The sequence below is a fragment of the Mytilus galloprovincialis genome, chromosome 11 (genome assembly GCF_965363235.1).
Source record: "Mytilus galloprovincialis chromosome 11, xbMytGall1.hap1.1, whole genome shotgun sequence".
Classification (NCBI taxonomy): Eukaryota; Metazoa; Mollusca; class Bivalvia; order Mytilida; family Mytilidae; genus Mytilus; species Mytilus galloprovincialis.
In genome coordinates, this window is record NC_134848.1 from 21858089 (window position 1) to 21880825 (window position 22737).

Consider the following 22737-nt stretch of genomic DNA (forward strand, 5'->3'; position numbering starts at 1 on the left):
GAAATTGGCTCATTTCATTAATTAACTATTTTAATTATTGATATGTGAATCTGTGGATTCAGTATAATTTGTTTGGGTACATTGGATTTCTAGGATCATACTGCAAATGTACTGGAAATTCACGAATTTAAATGCTTAACAAATTACAAATTTTCTATGAGCGTGTATGCAGACTTTGGCAGTACCAAGAAATCCAGTATCCACGAAAATGCAAGTTTTCCCCAATCCAATCAATATTGGTTACCACAAAAATAAATGAATCCACAGTACGAAAGTATGTGTTTACAGTTAAATTGTTGAATGTGTACTTACTTTGCAAAGTTCCATGCATCATTAATTATCTGAGCTCTATTAACAGGATGTATAATCTATAATACAAACATATGAGTTGTTTAAGAATGACATCAGTTGCCGGACTAATCCAGATAACATTTACAAATTGATGATCTTGATGTTGGCATTTTAACCCGCAACTATGACTCGGATCATCAAATAGCAGTTTACATCAGTCCTGCAGAAGATTCTGTGTGATGTTATTCGTGTAAACGTTTGCACGGAAAGCTGTGGAGAAACCATACAGTATAAACAGAAATAACACGTCTATCAAAATTAGAGTTTATTTTCGACTTTGAGTTTAAATGTCCCGCTGGTATCTTTCTGCTCTGTTTTTGAAGGAAGTGCACAACTCCATGTACTGTAAATCAATCTCTGTTAATTTGTCAAACTCTGTCAAGCCGTTCTGAAAGTGTTATAGAAAAAATGAAAACAGTACGTTATCTAAAATGTATACGTCCGAACCGCTTTTCTGTGTTTACCTTCATCAGGAACGCTCAAAGCCAAATATTAAGCATATGCAGACAAATCACAAAAGCAATAATACTCAAATGACAATGGCACAATAACACAATGGCGGGATGTATAAATACCAAGCCACGCCAAAAGAATAATCAATGTGATGTACAATAGTATGTACAAAAGGTTGAATAAAAGAAAGATAATGTACCGTATGATCCATCTTTAGTTGATCTATAAGTTTTATCCAATTGTCTTCTGGGTAATTTACTCTATAGAATCCATATTGTCTTATATTTCCTATATACCAGCACTTCCCACTTATTACTCCTGATAGTAAAACTGAAAGTAAAAATATTTGATCTATCAATAAATACGATTTGTATCTACTTCAAATTTCCCAAAAGAAAAGACCTTTTCCAATTTTCATGTTTTTTACACATTTCACGATCGGCGTGAGCAAAATATTTCTCATCTCTAGACAAAATTATGATTTCGGCAAAAGATTGGTCGAAATATAATCAAGACGTTTAGTCTGAATTCCCTATTGTGTCGTCATGAAAAATCATGAAAAAAGCTGATCACGTGACAAAAAAAAAGACAAATCTTTGAAAAAGAAGAACAAAGTTTGTTAAGCTACGGTTTTGACAATCATCAGAGATTCAGATTCCACCATAATATCTATATCAACTGTGTTTCGATATTTCTATACTCTCATCAGTTAAACTCTGATATATCTGTAAAGCTCGGCAAGCCTCGCGCTTAAAATATTATAATTTTACCGTCTAGAGTGAAGATATATCGTAACACACTGGATGCGGGGTTGGAATCTGTATTTATCGTTAGCTATCACACATAAAAATGCAGCTAACTTATTGACAACACAGTTAAGAAAGACATCTAAAGATCGCAAACAGTAATATACCATAACTGCAAAGCAAAGTAAACGTAGACATCTAGGGATCACACATGGTATGCCATTATTGGAAAACATAGTACGTAAGAATCTAGGGATAACATACGATATAAAATTATTGGATCACATAAGGTATACCATTATTGGATCACATAAGGTATACCATTATTGGATCATATATGGTAAACCAATATTGGAAAATGAAATTGAATGATGTTTGAATCGGGAGAATTGAAATGGGAAATTAAGATAATTTTATTATGTGCTTTGATTTTATACGTTTGACATTGCACGATATGACATCAGCTTTGGTAATTAATGACAAGAATGATTTGGATAATCAATATATTTGGGTTTGATTTTCCGTTTGAACATAATATGCAAATATATATTTTCTACTAACCGTCTGACCCGTCTTTTCCCATCCAGATTATGTTAGCATCGTTCTGGTTAAAATCTTTACTAGTTTGGGTTGTAAGTGTGACAGGTATTTCCCATTTATATCTAGAAAAGTATTATACCAATATACAGTAAACCAACTTATTTTCGCGGATTCTTCATTTCGCGTTTAGCCCTTACTAACTCATTCGCGGCGATTTATTTTCGCGATTCTTATCTTTGTTTGATGTAGTAAAATGGAAATAGATCCTTGTTTTAAATATTCGCGACGATTTATATTTGCGATATATTTCTACTCGCGAAAGTCGCGAAAATAAATCGCTCGCGAAAATTAGTTGGTTTACAGTAATTTTTAGAATTATTGTGGTTGACAGACACCAGAAATTAATAGAAGGAGAAGTTGAATCAATATCAATTGAGTCTTAACTTGACTGTTACAATAGTAAACAAAGGTACCAGGATTATAGTTTGTAACGTCAGACGCGCGTTTCGTCTTCATAAGACTCATCAGTGACGCTCATATCAAAACAGTTAGAAAGCCACACACAAGTATAAAGTTGAAGAGCATTTGAGGTCCAAAATTCAAAAACAATTGTGCCAAATACGGCTAAGTTAAGCTATGCCTCGGATAAAAAAAAAATAGTATTTCAAATAATTTGCAAACAGTTAATTTTTAAAAATGACCATACAATTGATATTCATGTCAACACCGAATTGCTGATTACTGGTGTGGTGATACCCTCGGGGACAAAACGTCCACCAGCAGTGGCTTCAATCCAGACATATTTACATAAATATAATGCAAAACATAAAAAAGCAATATGAATGAAACCGATTTGCAAAGCTAACAGAATTATGGATGACAAGATTGACTCTAAACGCATTTTTATTACCATAGGAAACTAGGAAATATGAATATAAAATAGAGCTATTATTCAATTGGCCGCCTAAAGGAGGTAGACCTAGGTTAAGGGAAATAACTCTTAAAATCATCCATACGTTTGTGTCAACCATTTTCAAAAATATATTCTAAGCTTCTAGGTTACATAGACTATTTTCAATCTGTTTCAGGTAAATGCTTAAAATACTTTGATGAACTTGACTTTTACAAACGCTTAACTGATTTAAAGAGTTATCCCCCTGAACCAAGGTCTACCCCCTTAATCATTCGAAAAGAATGAGTTTTTTACAGACAACAATTCTTGCAAACGTGATAGAAAAGCATTATTGTTATTATGCAATGCGTTTTGTTTATTATTTGGTACATAAATGTAGTTTTCTGTGTTTGAATTAACTTGATTTACATGTTGAAATCATTTTATCTTATTATACGGCAATGTTATTTTTCTTTGTTGAATGACATTTGTTGACCTATAGTAGTTACCCTCTGTGTCATAAAGTCTTTGAAATGTTATTCATTAACAGTCATACCACATTTTCTTATTTATTTCTTTATTTAATGAATTACACTTACCCAAAAGTTGAGATGTACTTTCCAGGATCAGTAGCATTTTTATCACGAAGATACCTGGATTGACTCAGTTTTATGTCATTTCCTATTCTTTCCATGAAGACTGTTGGGTAGTTCATTTGCAAAGTCCAGGTGTCCATTATTCTTTTAACATCATGAACCTGTTGTGGCTTGCCATCTTTTACACTTTGCTATATGGAAAAATAAACATATTTGTTATTAGTTCTTAAACTACTTGCATATTTTAAATACTTATTCGAATCAGCAGAATTTAGACTATTTTTAGCATTTTTGATTTTGTAAATTTGATAGAGTGATTATCAGTCCAAATTTATCATTTCGATAGATTGATTGTCGGACTAACATTGATCATTTCGATAGTTTGATTGTCGGACTGATGTTGTTTATTCCGATAGATTGATTATCGGACTGACGTTGGTTATTTCGATGGATTTATTGTCGAACCAACGTTGATAAATTCTATAGATTGATTGTCGAACCAACGCTGACCATTCTGATAGATTGATTGTCATACGAACGTTGGTCATTGCGATATTTCGTGCCGACGTTGCTTCGAACAATACTGTCAACATGAACAACGAATGATTACTTTTTGTTAGCATAGTTCAGAAATGTAATACGTATTCTTACTAAAGCATTCCACAAATTGTCATGTGTAGCTGCACTGTATGCTCTATCTGTTATGTATAGCTAAAATATAATACGTACTCTTTCTAAAGCATCCCCCAGATCGTCTTGAGATGCTGCACCGTATGCTCTCTCTGTTATGTATAGCTAAAATTTAATACTTACTCTTACTAAAGCATCCCACAGATCGTCATGTGATGCTACACCGTATGCTCTATGTTATGTATAGCTAAAATGTAATACTTACTCTTCCTAAAGCAGTCCACAGATCGTCATGTGCTACACCGTATGCTCTCTCTGTTATGTATAGCTAAAATTTAAATTTTACTCTTCCTAAAGCATTCCACAGATCGTCATGTGCTACATCGTATGCTCTTTCTGTTATGTATAGCTAAAATGTAAATCTTACTCTCCTAAAGCATTCCACAGATCGTCATGTGCTACACCGTATGCTCTCTCTATTATGTATAGCTAAAATGTAATACTTACTCTTCATAAAGCATCCCACAGATCATCATGTGATGCTACACCGTATGCTCTCTGTTGTGTATAGCTAAAATGTAATACGTATTTTTCCTAACGCATTCCACAGATCATTTTGTGATGAAACACCGCATGCTCTCTCTGTTATGTATAGCTAAAATGTAATACTTACTGTTCCTAAAGCATCCCACAGATCGTCATGTGTAGCTGCACTGTATGCTCTCTCTGTTATGTATAGCTAAAATGTAATACTTACTCTTCCTAAAGCATCCCATAGATCGTCATGTGTAGCGACACTGTATGCCTTCTCTGTTATGTATAGCTAAAATTGTAAAATGAAAACATGTGTAATAAACATTAAGTTATGAAAATATCTTCTGATTGCAAATGACTGACATGAGAAAATTTCCATTCGTTTGATGTGTTGAGCTTTTGAGTATGATGCTGTTTGCTTCGGAACTTCCCGTTTAGAATTTTCCCCGGAGTTCAGAGTTTTTTTTTTTTCATTTTCTTGCATCTAGCCAAGGGTGACGATCCACTTCCCTCCTCTCCACCCAAGGCGGATAAGATAGAATTTCGACGACACAAGGTAATAATTTTCATTGGTTGCAGTCGTAACTGGATGCATCCAATCAAACAGCCCCAATAACATGGTAACATGTATATTTAGAAAATGTAGGTAAACAATTGCAAGCTGCTGATTATGCACCCAAAACAGACGACGATATAAAGTGACAATTTAAAAGTGTTTAATCAACTAATAAAAGTTCCTGTGTAATGTTTCTTGCACACATGTTGGAATGTCAAGGAATATGTTCGCTTCCTGTTTCACCAAATTTGTAGACACTAGACGCTACCGTGTTTGAACCTCCACACTTAAAAGAGATCAAGTGCTACCATTGGTCAAGTATAATGTATTCAGAATGGGCGTGTCTTTAATCAACCGATAATGGCGTAACATTGGCTTAATCTGCCAAGGGTGGAGAGGAGGGGAGTCGATCGTAACCACTGTATAGCGAAGATGACCTTCTCCTTAAGAAGTGACATTTATCTGTGAGACTTTTCAGTTACTACAAAAAATGTTGATCTAAATCTTTTTTTATTGAAACATCCTTTTTCACAATAAAAGAAAAATGTGTTCATGGATTCAATTATGTCGAAAACGCTTTCGTTGAACACTCGTTAACTAGAAATATCGCATATAAACATGTTAAAGTAAGGGTGCACGTAATTCATTCTTGAACTAATTTGTATTACAAAATGTACGTTATTAAAAGGTAATTAGATAAAAACAAATAAAGTTAATTTTTCGAAAATGATTCACAAAATAACTTAATATCGATAAGATTGGAGTGTTGTTTGAGTATGAACTATGTAAAAAAAAAATAGAATTTGATTAGGAAAACATGCCACTCCCACTAACAACATGCCACTCCCACTAACTCGATACCATTATAGTACTACTACTTTGAGTTGGTTCTGAAATCATAATCATGAAATTTTCTAATGACATATCTCTACGGTTCGTTATTATACTATTAAAATAAACATGAGGGTTTAACTCAACCAAAGCTTATTTGATGCAAATGCAATCTAAATACAAATTCAAGGGGCTTCCTAGATAATTTGTCCGCATTATACACATTTGAAATTATTTCGTAATCATATATCGTGAAAACGGCAAACCTGTGTAATGACTCAGTTGCCATCATTCGAAGATCTGAAATCGGTGTGCGACTGCCATACAAGTGAAAGGTTACGCTAGCTTTAAAACCAGGTTTAATCCACCATTTTCTACATGAGAAAATGCATGTACCAATTGAGGAATATGACAGTTGTTATCCATTCGTTTGATGTGTTTGAGTTTTTGATTTTTGCCATTTTATCAGGAACTTTCCTTTTTGAATTTTCCTTTTTTGAGTTTAGTATTTTTGTATTTTTACTTTTGACCGAAGAAATAAAATCGATGTTTACATTATAAATTATTAATTCTCACCTGCATACCTCTTTTGAATGTTTCGTCTCCCAAAAAGAATTGCATCATTCTTATAACAGATCCACCCTAAAAAAAAACAATTATTAATACAATTTGTCTCAAACCAGAAATTATGATATTTTTAAATTGCATATACATATATATATGAAGCCAAGGTGGTCGTGTGGTCTAGCGGGAGGGCTACAGAGCAGGTGATTTTGTGTCACGATATCTCAGTAGCATGGGTTCGAATCCCGGCGAGGGAAGAACCAAAAAATTGCGAAAGCAAATTTACAGATCTAACATTGTTGGGTTGATGTTACTAAACTGGTTGAAGACTAGTTCTTTTAAGAGAAAAAAAGGTAACTCATGAGTATTAACACCGCTTATGAGTATGCTGGCTTATTCCTTGGTTTATTTTTGAATCGATAACGCTATAGTTAACCAATGTCTACACTTTCAACTCACTGAACAACAAATGCTAATCGATAAAATAATTCATTGACCAAAAATGTAATATTATTTATAATTAATTTAAACAAAATCATGAAGCGACTTTTCTATGGAAGTCTTTAATGTATAAGGCAATTCATGATTTTTAATTATCTTTAATAAAAGTATGAAATTATGATATTTTTGGTATTGTTTGAAAATATTTTTTTCGTGTTTCTTTTTCTGATTATGATCAGCATTGTCTGGTTGTATGCTAGCCGTGTTCCATTGATTCTAGTGCGGTAGGTCGTGGGTTCGAACCCCGGTAGGTCAAACCAATGACTTGAAAATTGGTAGAATAATGTGTCCAGGTAGGTTGACATGTTTTCTAGCGGAATGTTTACAAGGCTGAGTTCAATATCGTAGCAGCTATGTAGACTACGTAGCTGCTATCAATATCTATGTAGCAGCTAGTCTATAGCTACACGTTCAATAGTCAAAATCTACGTAGCAGCTACGATATTCAAGGCAGCCCTGGTAACCTGTGATCACTTGGGACATTAGTACGTCAAAAATATAGTTAAGTAACAATGTTGGTCTTGTCTTCTCTGTACCTATTCGTTTAAAAACCTGGGAACGGGCTACAATAGGTGGTGACAGGCTTTGTGGGCTTGCCATGCTCCATGTGCATAGGAATGATACAGTTGACAAAGAATGTGTGTTGAAGCTTTTACGATAGTACAGGTCACAGGAGAATCGGAAAGTTTTGGTTGACCAACAGAGATTAACTTTAATATTGAAACTTGTTTTGTTACTTACTAGGCTGGCTAAAAAAAAAGCCCTTTCTGTTATATATTTTTTTTTTATTATAAATAAATTGACCTCTCCCATAGTAATGCTGAAATAAGCTTCTCCCGTTTCAGGCAACGAACCACCCTATAAAATATTTTCGCCTTGCTTCGTTCGGCTCACAAAAAAAATAATCCTCACTTCACTTGGAGCTGCACTACGGCCTTGGGATATAAAGTGAGGGAGTTTTCAACATAAAAATGTGTTTTCAGTCGTGTATAACCTTCACTGGGGATCCAATTGATATATAGTGAGAGTTTTGAACATGAAATGTGTTTTCAGTCGTGTCTAACCTTCACCGGGGATCCAATGGATATATAGTGAGAGAGTTTTGAACATAAAATGTGTTTTCAGTCGTGTATAACCTTTACTGGGGATCCAATTGATATATAGGGAAAGAGTTTTGAACATAAAATGCGTTTTCAGTCGCGTGTGTATAACCTTCACTGGGGATCCAATGGATATATAGTGAGATAGTTTTGAACATAAAATGTGTTTGTTTTCAGTCGTGTATAACCTTCACCGGGGATCCAATTGATATATAGTGAAGAGTTTTAAACATAAAATGTGTTTTCAGTCGTGTATAACCTTCACTGGGGATCCAATTGATATATAACGAGAGAGTTTAGAACAAAAAATGTGTTTTCAGTCGTATATAACCTTCACTGGGGATCCAATTGATATCTAGTGAGATAGTTTTGAACATAAAATGTGTTTACAGTCGTGTATAACCTTCACCGGGGATCCAATTGATATATAGTGAGAGAGTTTTGAACATACAATGTTTTTTTCAGTCATGTATAACCTTCACTGGGGATCCAATTGATATATAATGAGAGAGTTTTGAACAAAAAATGTGTTTTCAGTCGTGTATAACCTTCACTGGGGATCCAATTGATATATAGTGAGAGTTTTGAACATAAAATGTTTTTTTTTATTCGTGTATAACCTTCACTGGGGATCCAATTGATATATAGTGAGAGAGTTTTGAACATAAAATGTTTTTTCAGCCGTGTAAACATTTACTGATGCTCCAATGGATACATCAGTCGTAGAGTTGTCACTTGTTCAGACGTTCTTATTAAAATATGTTTTTCTGTGACTGTATCATACGATCCTTTACGACAGATATTAGCTAATTTAAAAATTATTATCCCTCTCTGACTAAAAATCATTGCATAACAAATAAAAACTTTAATGCATCTTAAAGCGTATCGATTACTCTGATTTTACAACGGACCCGTTTCTGGGTTTATAATTACAATAACATGTGACTTTTGAATAGAATTACGGGTTAGAAAAGGATTGCAAAAGATAGTTATATAGATTATTAGTATCCCACCTTTGTGTCCCAAGATAATGAAGTATCTTTAATATCAGAGATGGTAACATTTATACATCTTTTGTTACGTACCTTTTCGTATGAAATACTGTCAAATATTGAGAAAATTTCAGCTGTACCGGAAACAGGAACATATATAGGATGTGAGGAAATAAGTCCATCAAAGCTTAAAGCTCTATGAACACTTGAGACAACAAAGTGGTCGAGCTACAAAATAGATATACAGTGTTACATGTTTTAAGAGCCCACAAAGTGAACAAATGAACTATATTTTTGACGTAACCTACATATAATATGTATGCACCTGAAAATGTATTACTCTATGGTCGGGTTGTTGTCGCTTTGACACATTCCCCATTTCCTTTCTCAATTTTACTGTGGATTCATTATTATTCGTTGGATACCAATGTTCGTGTCTTTCGTGTGTACATATGAACTACGTGTGTACATATGAACTTCGTGTGTACATATGAACTACGTGTGTACATATGAACTACGTGTGTACATATGAACTACGAAATTAGATATTCAACTAACTACAAATTTTCTATAGGCTTGTATAGACACTATGGCAAAACCACGAAATTATATATCCACGAACATGTAAGTTTTCCTTAATCCACGAAATTGGTACCCACGAAAATAAATGAATCCAAAGTAGTCGTTATTCAATTTACATAATATTGCGCTTGCGTTCAAATGTTATATTTACCACTAGCCAGTCTTTGTATATGAAGTCCATTCCAACAAATGCTATATAGTTGGCAAACCCTTCATTGAGCCATAAATCATCCCACCATGCGGGTGTCACTAAATTCCCAAACCACTTCAAAATAAAAATAAGTTGTGAATATATAAACAAAATAACTGTTTAAGGTGGTACCTAACACCTGAACTAAAATTAATTTGGCTCGTTTAATTTTCTTAAAATTTTGACAAAGTATTTACTTTGACCCTTTGACAAAAATATAAAAAAAATCAAAAAAATTGAACCAACGGTTTAATCAGAAAAAATACACTGGTTATATAGCAGTTTGACAAACACTAATTTTGATCATTGAGAAGCTTTACATTGCCTTCACAATGCAACGTAATTAAAACGTTTAGCTGATATTACAGAGTTATCTCCCTGTAGTGTTAGGTACCACCTTAAGTGGACCGTTTAATCAATCCGAGTTTCACATGCGCAAAAGACAATAACATAACAAGCTTTTCATGACGTCATAATTATTTGGACCAAGTATCTTTTAAAGGTAAAAGGGTATTGTTTATTCATTACAATGTATAATAAAAGATAAGAGTAAAGGATTAATCATGAGCAACAATTGGGCACTATCATTTTTTTTTTGTTAAAAAAAAAGGAAAATGTTAACAAGTTTTATAAGTATCAACGTTAGCAGAGTTAAATAACACAAGGGAAATGATGACAAATTAAGCGCCTTAGTGTGATCGGTAACATAATTAAACAATACCAGAGAAATGATGACAAATTAAGCGCCTTAGTGTGATCGGTGACATTGTTTAATAATACCAGAGAAATGATGACAAATTAAGTGCCTTGCTGTAATCGCTAACAAAGTTAATTAATATCAGAGAAATTATGACAAATTCAGCGCCTTAGTGTGATCGGCGACATAGTTAAATAATACCAGAAATATTATGACAAATTAAGCGCCTTAGTGTGATCGTTGACATAGTGACATAATACCAGAGAAATGATGACAAATTAAGTGCCTTGGTGTAATCGCTAACAAAGTTAATTAATATCAGAGAAATTATGACAAATTAAGCGCCTTAGTGTGATCGTTGACATAGTTTAATAATACCAGAGAAATGATGACAAATTAAGAGCCTCGGTGTGATCGGTAACATAATTAAATAATACCAGAGAAATGGAGACAAATCAAGTGCCTTGGTGTATTCGCTAACAAAGTTAATTAATATCAGAGAAATTATGACAAATTAAGCGCCTTAGTGTGATCGGCGACATAGTTAAATAATACCAGAGAAATGATGACAAATTAAGCACCTTAGTGTGATCGTTGACATAGTGAAATAATACCAGAGAAATGATGACAAATTAAGCACCTTAGTGTGTTCGTTGACATTTTGACATAATACCAGAGAAATGATGACAAATTAAGCACCTTAGTGTGATCATTGACATAGTTAAATAATACCAGAGAAAGGATGACAAATTAAGCGCCTTAGTGTGATCATTGACATAGTCAAATAATACCAGAGAAATGATGACAAATTAAGCGCCTTAGTGTGATCGTTGACATAGTTAAATACTACCAGAGAAATGATGACAAATTAAGCGCCTTGGTGTGATCATTGACATAGTTAAATAATACCAGAGAAATGATGACAAATTAAGCGCCTTAGTGTGATCGTTGACATAGTTAAATAATACCAGAGAAATGACAACGACTGACATACGAGACGTTTTGCCTAGTTTAAAAACAATAATATGTACTTCCCTCCTTTCAAAATAACCTATTCCTACAGCCAGATAGATGGATTATCTGTTTGACTAGGCTTCTTTTAAAACAAGATGGTTTACCTAACTTAATAATGACTTCACGGTTTAGCTAGCAAGTACGCTAACCAAAATATAACCTTTACCTACACACTCAATGCAATCGGCTGTAAAAACAAAAGTAAGATTGTATTTTTTACTGACCATGTGTGCCAATTCATGGGAGATAACCATTGTTACAAACTGTTTATCAATTTCTGCTGTGTCCAGAGGATCGTACAGCATGGACTTCTCTTTGTACACCACCAGTCCCCAGTTCTCCATTGCACCAAACAAAAATTCTGGAACTGCTATCATGTCTTCAAATAAAAAGTTCTTAAATAGCAACAAACACTTATACAAATACACTCATCATTGATACCAGGATTGAAATTATGATTAAAAAGTTCTTAAATAGCAAGACAAACTTACACATACACTCATCATAGATACCAGGATTGAAATTATGAATAAAAAGTTCTTAATTAGCAAGAAACACTTATACAAACTATATAAAACACCTCTTAATATATAAAAAAGATGTGGTATGGTTGCAAATTTGACAACTTTTTACAAGAGACCAAATGACACAAAAGTTAAAAACTATAGGTCATAACAATAGTATTAATGTATGGATGATAATTGGGATGAACGGGTATACATATGCAACATACCTTGTTAAGAAAGCGAAGAAGAAAATGGTACAATTATGTTGTGAAAGCGAAAATGAATTCGTATACAAATATTTATTACCTTATTTCGAAATTGGAAATGGATTCGTTTACATTCGTTCACCTTTTACTTTGTTTCGAATGCGGAAATTTATTCGTATACATTCACCTCGTACCTTGTTTCGATAGCGGTAATTTATTCGTATACATTTACCTCGTATCTTGTTTCGATAGCGGTAATTTATTCGTATACATTCACCTCGTACCTTGTTTCGATAGCGGTAATTTATTCGTATACATTTACCTCGTATCTTGTTTCGATAGCGGTAATTGGTTCTTTTGCATATATAACTATTTCCTTACTAAGGAAGGGGAAACTTATTTGTTTATATTTACCTCTTACCTTGGTTATGAAGTGAACATTTATTTTTATACCTATAACTCTTACCTTGTTTCGGAAGCGGAAATGATGTAGCAAAGTACTCCTCAAAGAAAGCCAAAATTCTGACTCCAACGTCTAAAGCATATGTTGTTTGATTGATAGCTTCTGTACGAGCCCACGCTTTGTACTGATAAAAAAGAAAATCAGGTTTTAATGCTTCGTACTTTTGTGTTATTTACAAATAAGATAGATATGTATATGCTTGTCAGTGAGACATCTATCAACCACGAAAAACATGTTAATAACTACATGCTTCCGATTATTAACTAATCGTACACGCAAAATAAGGAACAATTCGAAACTTTTAAGGAACAAAACTTAAAGACTACGTTTAAAAAGAAAGTCGATAGATAGTCTTTACAACATGAATCGATTTGGAACCAAAACACAGGGATTGATATCTGGTTTTTTTTCTGAAGTGTAGATAGAACACTTAGAAACTATTAAAGAACGACCACTAGCAGACGTCGATAATTTGTCTCATTATAACACAATGTTGAGGGCTGTAGACCTATTTTTTGACATTTGTATGTATGATTACTGTTTGTTTTGTCCACACATCATTGTCAATATACTGGAATGTAATGCGACTATCATTTAAGTCAGAGCAATAAAACCAGGTTTAATTCATCATTTTCTACTTTAAATAATCCCTGTACCAAGTGAGGAATACGACAGTTGTTATCCATTCGTTTGATATGCTTGAGCCTTTGATGTTGCCATTTTGTTAAGGACTTTCCGTTTTGAATTTTCCTCTGAGTGTAGGATTTGTTTAATTCACTATTTTTGTATTAACAAACGAAAAAACAAAATAATTATAGCCCTTTTACGTTAATACTTACTAATACATTATTGGCAGTTCTTTCTATGAATGTGAAATCACAAACAACCATGGCTAATAAGTACGTTGACATCAATGGTGTATCTGCGTAACGATCCGCTATCCAGTCGTTAGCTCTTAAATAAAAACAGAGCGGAATAGTCCATTTTAAAATTTCCGACTTTTGACTCCGGAATTAATAACCTTTCGACAGGTTATCTGTAGTAGGTCAACCTGGTAATCGGTCAAGGAAGAGCAACTTCAAAAAGTAAATTTAAGATTTTAATCGGTACAATTTTGTTGGAAAGTTAACTGTTAAATGCGTTTTATACTTGACGAAATCATCGGAAAACAGTAAACGTTACCCCTAATTTGCAACGATTATATATTACCAATGTCATTTCAACTGATCGGGCTTTTTAATTTGCATAAGGACATTCTATTTGAAGATGTGTGTGATTAGGATGATTGCCGTTATAATTATTACTGATTTCTAATCACCTATCAGTACCATCAAAGGAATTTACAAAAAAATAACTGAACACTTTATTGATTGATCCTAAAACACCTATCTATAGATGGAATGGTTTATTATGAGCGAAACGGTTAAACTCCGCCCAGTCAAGTGAAATAAATTGAGTAATAACAAGTATTTGATTTGACTTCTTTTGATTGACAGTTTATCAGGATGTCCTACCATATAATAGATAACCTGTTGAAAAATTATAAAACCCGTAGTCAAAAGTCGGTAACATAAAAATGGTCTATTCATAAAATTGATGTTTTAACTTGTTCCTTTATATACACTGTGAACCAACCAATTTTCGCCATAAAGAATAATGCGAATATATGTTTTCCTCCGTATAAGTTTGTAACCCGGATACCAGATGAGATATTTAAACAAAAACTAAAGAGAAGTTGAGGACACCAAAGGAATATTCTAACAGAAACTACAAAGAAGCGGAGGACACCAAAGCGATAGTTTCACAGAAACTAAAGACTAGTGGAGTACACCAAAATAATATTGATACAAAAACTAAAAAGAGCGGATGATTACAAAGGGATATTCAAACAAATATCAAAGAGACCTGAAGATACGAAGAGATATTGAAACAAATGTCAATGAGATCGGAAGATACGAAGAGATATTGAAACAAAATGTCAATGAGATCGGAAGATACGAAGAGATATTGAAACAAATGTCAAAGAGTTCGGAAGATACGAAGAGATATTGAAACAAATGTCAAAGAGATCGGAAGATACGAAGAGATATTGAAACAAATGTCAAAGAGATCGGAAGATACGAAGAGATATTGAAACAAATGTCAATGAGATCGGAAGATACGAAGAGATATTGAAACAAATGTCAAAGAGACCGGAAGATACGAAGAGATATTGAAACAAATGTCAAAGAGATCGGAAGATACGAAGAGATATTGAAACAAATGTCAATGAGATCGGAAGATACGAAGAGATATTGAAACAAATGTCAAAGAGACCGGAAGATACGAAGAGATCGGAAGATACGAAGAGATATTGAAACAAATGTCAAAGAGATCGGAAGATACGAAGAGATATTGAAACAAATGTCAATGAGATCGGAAGATACGAAGAGATATTGAAACAAAAACATAGAGAGGAGGAATTAACCAAAGGGATAGAAAATTAAACCATGTATACTGAAGAGATGAAGAGGTTACCAAAGGGATATTAAAACTCACAAGAAAAAAAACGAAAAGATGAACAAAAATATACAAAAGATAATATAGCATAATAATGGCTGAGCCACTCGAACTCTCAAATACATTAAAAAATAACCTGATTTTTCTTTCTCGCATCATCAATTGCAGTTTCATAAAAGGCCAGTTGCAGCGGAATTGTATATATTAAACATATGAGGGCCCTCATGGGGTTTTTGATTATGTGATTACTTGGCCGTTTTTTTAATGATTATTTGATTATTAAGCCAAATATTTCATGATTATTTGATTACCAAGGACTGTATTTTTAGTTTATGATTATTTGATTACTAAAGATAAGCAAATATTTAATGATTATGTGATTATATTGGCAAAAAAATGGTGATTATGTGATTACTAGGACCCCCCCATGAGGGGCCTCACATATATATTCCTTCTGGTACATTTAAGGAAATGGATGATATATTGATGATTAAATTTACTCTGAATATCGAATTGTTCCGTCGGAAAAGCTTACGGATGACAAAAATAAATTTTCCATTCGCTAAGGATTATGATATTTTTTTTTTATCAAATACAAATTGCGGGAGATACATGAAAATTTCAAAATGAAACATTTGAAAACAAAATGAAAACGAGACTAAGGATACATTCAAATTTCAACAAGACACTCCATGCATAACGACACTAAATGACTTAGCAACACAAACCCCACCAAAATCTGAGGTCCATTATTATATCGTATATATGTATCACGTGACATATATGTATTGACATTTTCTATATCCAAATGATGTTGTGCTGCTATTGTTTGATTGAATTTATTTTTTAAAGATATACAGAAAATCAAATCTTACAAGTCAGTGGATCCGATTTGGTTCATATTCGACAAGGAAATAAAGTGTTGTTTTCTGATCAGAGTCAGGCGAAATCTTGCTTTAATAGCTGGTTCATCGAAACACGGAAAGACTCTTCTTGCATCTGATGGCTGCATCTGTGTTGAGGCAATATATCTGTTCAATACATAATGACAAAACATATAATTATTGACAATACAAGAAAAAAATATTTGTATTGGTTCACAGCATACACATCAATTGAAAATTACTTGACGTGGTACAGGCATTTTCTGATTTGAAAAAAAGGTGGAAAAAAATGCTGGATTCATAGTTAGCTTTACCTCTCAAATTTAAATGTATGACAGTCGCATCAAAGTCTGACTTGTTACATGCAGTATCTTATGTGGAAACGTTGGCTGTTTAGCTAGCTAAACCTCTCACTTGTATAAAGCATAGTGAAACTCCGATTGAAAGAAGTCCAAGTCAGATGTTAGAATAGGTAACAGACGAAACTAAACAAAGTAGACAACGACAAACATAAATAAATAAAGGATAAATATCAGTAAATGATATACGAGCCTTTAAGACTGTTATAAATTGAAAGTATATAAATAAAGAAACTTAAAAGGCAGAAAAAAATGGAGGGTCCGTGTGCTGGTTTTTGAGATATAAGCCGTTGAAAATTAATTCTCTCTAGATTTTTCTTTCACATAACATTGGCACCTTTTTTGTTTAAAAAAACTATGAAAAAATAACAAGGATTTCATAAGATTTTGAAATATGGCCTTTTAAATCATATGTAATAAAAATATGTAAAGAAAAGTAGGGATTAGTGGGCAATTTTTTTTAATGTTAATACATGGATAAAACCAGAGGATTCCGAAAATCTGGCAAAAATTCTAAAAGTAGAGGAGCAAACATCCTTAATTAAAGTAACTGAACGATTATATCTTCATCATATGAAACCCACGCATAACCCCTTCTGTTAGGAGTCTAGTATTATGCCATCATAAATTATAGTTTTTAATGTGGTTCGTGTTGCTTAGTCTTATTACTGACTGCTTTTCTATGTTGTGTCATGTGTACTATTATTTGTCTGTTTGTCTTTTTTCATTTTTAGCAATGGCGTTGTCAGTTTATTTTTTATTTATGAGTTTGACTATCCCTCTCGTTCGCCACTCTTTTATAAAATATATTTATATGTTGGGTCCTCAATGCTCTTCAACTTTGTACTCTTTTGGCTTTATAACTGTTTTTTATCTGAACGTCACTGATGAGCCTTATGTAGACGAAACGCGCGTCTGGCGTATTTGATTTTAATCCTGGTACCTTTTCATAACTAATTATATCAGAAGAACAAATTAGAAGGGTATACGAATATCAACAGATACCCATAAAGATTTCTTCTATTGAAATATATGTGTATACAGTTAAAATAGATTACTTAAATTGTTTCATTTCAACGTTGAAATAAGCCACGCCTACTAACCTTATATGGAATATACTCAGTCTCCACGCGGTTGTTTTTAACCAATCGTATTCCTAGAAATGTATAGAAACAAGGATAAGGAAATATCTGTGTATACAGTTTACTTACATTGTATCATTTCCACGTTGGTATGAACTTTGATATAATCCAGCAAGATTAGAGAGTATAGGACCACGAAACTCAATGTAAACAGAATAACTCGATCCAGCCACCAATTGCGTAGTTGATTTCAAAATCAGGAACTGATTGACAGTGTCAAATTCTATTGTAGGATTTATTATACTCTGTCCAGATGACATTGGTGTTATCGTCACAGAACTTGTCGTAATGTTAAGCTTATTACTGTGTAGAACTATTTCGTTTGTTGATCTCCTGCATTCCATTTCAATTTTAACTTTTCCTTTAAAATAGAAGTCGGCTGGATTTATTTCATATATATAAGGCTGTATCTCAAGGTCATATAACAATGGATACAAATTGAGCGCCAAACGAACATCTCCACCACCAGGTGGCGTTGTACTCGCAGTCGGGGTTGTTGTAGACGGAGGCACAGTAGGTTTCCCCGGTCCGTACCTATAGTGTTGTGTATATGAAGGCAGAATAGGTTCCCTTTGTCTGTACCTATAGTATTGTGTCGTTTTGGTACCTGAAAGTAATTATATGCTAATCGATATTATATGCACATACATTTGAAATTAATGAAGTGGTGAAAGCATCTAAATTGTTGTTTGGGTGTGTTTGTTGTTTTGTCATTTTTTCCTCTACTTTTTGCCAACCAATTTCGAAATCATTTTGTCTCTTCTGAAGAAAAGTCTCATTGGCAATCATGCAACTTCTTTTTTTTATATCTGTAAACACACACAAGACACCGTACGGATTCAAAAGTAAAAGTAAGCAAATACCGCAAATTAAGTAATAAAATAAATAAAACAGAAAATAAAATAGCCAAAAACAACAAACAATGATGGACGGCATCCAAGTACTAAAATACACAATTAAATCACAGAACTGTACAGGCAAACAACCATGATTGTAAGAGTCTCTTTTACCTGAGCATGCTGAGTTTGGGCCGCTTTCAATTATGTGCCTGTATTATAACTTTTACGTCATATCTCATTATTTTATCCATATCATTCTCCACGCGAACTGTAATAATTTGACGGGCGCCATTTTTCCGTGAAACCGATCACGATGAAGTCACGTATTTCGCTATAGTGAATAAAAATAAATTATTGCGATCCCTAACTATGCTTACCTCTGTATCGATTTGAATGGCTCCAAGAAGATGCTCCTGGAATGAAATAAGACAATGAAAGTCAGTTATAAGACATTGATAGTCAGCAATAAGACATTGACCGTCAGTTATAAGGCATTGCCAATCATTAATAAGGCATTGACAGACAGTAATAAGGCATTGACAGTCAGTAATAAGACATTGACAGTCATTAATAAGGCATTGACAGTCAGTTATAAGGAATTGACAGTCAGTAATAAGGCATTGACAGTCAGTTATGAGGCATTGACAGTCAGTAATAAGACATTGACAGTCATTAATAAGGCATTGACAGTCAGTTATAAAGCGTTAACAGTCATCAATAAGGCATTGACAGTCAGTAATAAGACATTGACAGTCAGTAATAAGACATTGACCGTCAGTAATAAGGTATTGACAGTCAGTAATAAGACATTGACAGTCAGTGATAAGGCATTGACAGTCAGTGATAAGGCATTGACAGTCAGTAATAAGACATTGACAGTCGGTAATAAGGTGTAAACAGTCAGTAATAAGGCGTTGGCAGTCAGTAATAAGGCATTGACAGTCAGTAATAAGACTTTGACAGTCAGTAATAAGGTATAAACAGTCAGTAATAAGGTATTGACAGTCAGTAATAAGACATTGACAATCAGTAATAAAACATTGACAGTCAGTAATAAGGTATTAACAGTCAGTGATAAGGCATTGACAGTCAGTGATAAGGCATTGACAGTCAGTAATAAGACATTGAAAGTCGGTAATAAGGCATTGACAGTCAGTAATAAGGCAATGATAGTCAGAAATATGACGGTGACAAATTACAAATTGATAGTCAGTAATAAGACATTGACCGTCAGTAATTAGACATAGACAGTCAGTATTAAGGTATTAACAGTCAGTATTAAGACAATGACAGTCAGTAATATGGCATTAACAGTCAGTAATAAGACATTGACAGTCAGTAATAAGACATTGGCAGTCAGTGATATAGGCACTGACAGTCAGTAATAAGACATTGACAGTCGGTAATAAGACATTGACAGTCAGTAATATGACATTGACAGTCATTAATATTAGGAATTGACAGTCAGTAATAAGACATTAACACTCAGTAATAAGACATTAACACTCAGTAAAAAGACCTTAACAGTCAGTATTAAGACAATGACTGTCAGTAATATGGCATTAAGTCAGTAATTAGACATTGACAGTCAGTAATAAGACATTGACAGTCAGTGATAAGGCATTGTCAGTCAGTAATAAGACATTGACAGTCGGTAATAAGACATTGACCGTCAGTAATAAGACATTGACAGTCAGTCATAAGGCATTGACAGTCAGATATATGACATTGACAAATTACAAATTGATAGTCAGTAATAAGACATTGACCGTCAGTAATTAGACATTGACAGTCAGTATTAATGTATTGACAGTCAGCAATAAGATATTGACCGTCAGTAATAAGACATTGACAGTCGGTATAAAGTATTGACAGTCAGAAATATGACAGTGTCAAATTACACATTGACAGTCAGTAATAAGACATTGACCGTTAATAATAAGACATTGACCGTCAGTAATAAGGCATTGATAGTCAATAATAAGGTACTACCAGTCAGTAATAAGGCATTGACAATCAGTAATAAGGCATTGACAGTCAGAAATATGACATTGACATTCAGTAATAAGACATTAACAGTCAGTATTTTGGTATTGACATTCAGTAATAAGAAATTAACAGCCAGTAATAAGACATTGACCGTCAGTAATTAGGTATTACCAGTCAGTAATAAGGCATTGACAATCAGTAATAAGGCATTGACAGTCAGTAATAAAGTATTACCAGTCAGTAATAAGGCATTAAAGGACAGTAATAAGGCATTAAGACAGTCAGTATTTAGGTATTGACATTCAGTAATAAGAAGCCAGTAATAAGACATTGACCGTCAGTAATGAGGTATCACCAGTCAGTAATAAGGCATTGACAATCAGTAATAAGGCAGTGACAGTCAGTAATAAGACATTGACAGTCAGTAATAAGGCAGTGACAGTCAGTAATAAGATCTAGATGATGGCAGTCAGTAATAAGATTTGTTTCCCATTCGTTTGATGTGCAAGATTTTGATTTTGTTCAGAAGGGACTTTCCCTACTAAGTATTATTTGAAGTTTCTGACTGTAGTTGAAGAGTTGCCACCGTCAATTTTGATTAAACGGTCGCAAATCTCAGTTTTACTGTCTACGCGTCGCTAGTAAAACTGCATTTGCGACCGTCAAATCTCCAACGACAAAAATAACCTTAATATGCTTATGTAAAATAGTAAAATGTTATCCTTACTATCAATACAGTATAAAAAGAACGAGATGTGGTATAATCGCCAATGAAACAACTATAAAATAGTGTTCAAACAAATTATACGTAAACATAATAACAAGCATACGGTTTTGACCTTTCATTCATGTTAATCTCGAGCTTCAATAAAGAGACATTACTTGTCGACATAAGCATTTTATAAAGTAAAAAAAAAGTGTCATTAATGTTATTTTACTAAAATTCCAGAAACAAAACAGTTTTTGTATTCGTGGCTTACCTTTGTAACGGTCATTGTGACTTTTGTAGCGGTTAGTGTGACCTTTGTAGCGGTTAGTGTGACCTTTGTAGCGGTCATTGTGACCTTGGTGTCGGTTATACACACGTCCATAACGACCTTGAAAATAGAAAGCAATAAATAAATGTTATTACGATATATTTTATGATATTAATTACAATAGTTCGATCAAATGGCATACTGCCGATTTTAACTAATTATCCAGAGCTATATTTTTTTTGTTTTTATTTCATATTATAATTCATATTTTTAATCATACACAAAAGATTATTTTCTAAAGTATGGCTTACACCTATAAATGGACAATGGTTGTCGTTTTAAAAAAAAAATCTTTTACGACAAAAGAGATGATTTAAACTTTCCATTTGTGAATTTTCTATTTCTTTCTAGTAACACATTCCAGCAGCGTCTACAAATAAAGTAAATATCTCATAGTTGATACTATATTACAGGGCTTGTTTTTTTCTATAAAGATTTCCTTGAAAGAGGATTACTGCTCACTAGGAAGCTATAAATCCAAGCGTGCCAAATGACGAAGTTGAAATTCTCCCTAGCACATTCTATAAACGTCATCGCGAGTTGGTTCACCGTAATGGCATATTAGTTTCAGAGATGACAATGAATACGTCCCAATAAACTATTTTCATATTACCGACTTTGGACTCCGGTTTTTATTGTTTTTCAACAGGTTACCTACGACATCCTGGTACTCGGTCAATTAAGAGTCGTCATAATAAGTTAAATCAAATATTTAAACGGTGTAATTTGAGGGGGAAATTTACTATTTTCTGATGAGTTTGTCGTGAAAAGAAAATCTGAAGCAGTATATTTTCCCCAAGAATTGTACAGATTAAAAACTTGATGATACTTCTTTTCGTTGCTCTAACTTGACTTAGTACCAGGATGTCCTAGGTAACCTGTCGAAAAAAAATTAACTTCGGAGTCAAAAGTCGGTTAGAAAAAATAGTTCATTGCAATAACTACAATCCCGTCCCTTTTCCCCGAATGGGACATTCGGAATAAGATTTATCACTGGGTTTCTTCTACAAATGTAACATGAACAACACGACGGTTTTCACATGT

At 33.5% G+C, this 22737-nt stretch overlaps 1 pseudogene; it reads right to left on the reverse strand.

The window, feature by feature from the left end:
• Positions 1-308: 308 nt before the first annotated feature.
• LOC143052070 (aminopeptidase N-like) lies at positions 309-18088 on the reverse strand (annotated as a pseudogene).
• Positions 18089-22737: the final 4649 nt, after the last annotated feature.